Source organism: Chrysoperla carnea, unplaced genomic scaffold, assembly GCF_905475395.1.
Source record: "Chrysoperla carnea unplaced genomic scaffold, inChrCarn1.1, whole genome shotgun sequence".
Taxonomy (NCBI): Eukaryota; Metazoa; Arthropoda; class Insecta; order Neuroptera; family Chrysopidae; genus Chrysoperla; species Chrysoperla carnea.
The window spans coordinates 208004-209800 of record NW_025408240.1 but is presented as its reverse complement, the minus strand read 5'-3'; positions in this window follow the sequence as shown (position 1 = coordinate 209800).

Sequence of the window (1797 nt, the reverse complement as noted above, 5' to 3'; positions counted from 1 at the left end):
AAATCGAAAATTTTCAAAAAATGTTTTTTCTATCGAAAAATGTGAAATTTGATCATTTTTGGCTTATATATACTTAGTCCAGTCATAAAGGACCTCTATGTATACATTTTGACTTACTTGGATCAAAATTTCAATGATTTCTATAGTCATGACTCTCATGTTGAAAAATCGAAAATTTTCAAAAAATGTTTTTTCTATCGAAAAATGTCAAATTTGATCATTTTTGGCTTACTTATACTTAGTCCAGCCATAAAGGACCTCTTTGTATACATTTTGACTTACTTGGATCAAAATTTCAATGATCTGTATAGTCATGACATTCTAGTGAAAAATCGAAAATTTTCAAACAATGTTTTTTCTATCGAAAAATGTCAAATTTGATCATTTTTGGCTTATTTCTACTTAGTCCAGTCATAAAGGACCTCTATGTATACAATTTGACTTACTTGGATCAAAATTTCAATGATTTGTATAGTCATGACATTTAAGTTGTAAAATCGAAAATTTTCAAAAAATGTTTTTTCTATCGAAAAATGTCAAATTTGATAATTTTTGGCTTATTTCTACTTAGTCCAGTCATAAAGGACCTTTATGTATACATTTTGACTTACTTGGATCAAAATTTCAATGATTTGTATAGTCCTGACTCTCATGTTGAAAAATCGAAAATTTTCAAAAAATGTTTTTTCTATCGAAAAATGTGAAATTTGATCATTTTTGGCTTATATATACTTAGTCCAGTCATAAAGGACCTCTATGTATACATTTTGACTTACTTGGATCAAAATTTCAATGATTTGTATAGTCCTGACTCTTATGTTGAAAAATCGAAAATTTTCAAACAATATTTTTTCTATCGAAAAATGTCAAATTTGATCATTTTTGGCTTATTTCTACTTAGTCCAGTCATAAAGGACCTCTATGTATACAATTTGACTTACTTGGATCAAAATTTCAATGATTTGTATAGTCATGACATTTAAGTTGTAAAATCGAAAATTTTCAAAAAATGTTTTTTCTATCGAAAAATGTCAAATTTGATAATTTTTGGCTTATTTCTACTTAGTCCAGTCATAAAGGACCTTTATGTATACATTTTGACTTACTTGGATCAAAATTTCAATGATTTGTATAGTCCTGACTCTCATGTTGAAAAATCAAAAGTTTTCAAAAAATGTTTTTTCTATCGAAAAATGTGAAATTTGATCATTTTTGGCTTATTTATACTTAGTCCAGTCATAAAGGACCTCTATGTATACATTTTGACTTACTTGAATCAAAATTTCAATGATTTGTATAGTCCTGACTCTTATGTTGAAAAATCGAAAATTTTCAAACAATGTTTTTTCTATCGAAAAATGTCAAATTTGATCATTTTTGGCTTATTTCTACTTAGTCCAGTCATTAAGGACCTCTATGTATACAATTTGACTTACTTTTATCAAAATTTCAATGATTTGTACAGTCATGACATTTAAGTTGTAAAATCGAAAATTTTCAAAAAATGTTTTTTCTATCGAAAAATGTCAAATTTGATAATTTTTGGCTTATTTCTACTTAGTCCAGTCATAAAGGACCTTTATGTATACATTTTGACTTACTTGGATCAAAATTTCAATGATTTGTATAGTCCTGACTCTTATGTTGAAAAATCGAAAGTTTTCAAACAATGTTTTTTCTATCGAAAAATGTCAAATTTGATAATTTTTGGCTTATTTCTACTTAGTCCAGTCATAAAGGACCTTTATGTATACATTTTAACTTACTTGGATCAAAATTTCAATGATTTGTATAGTC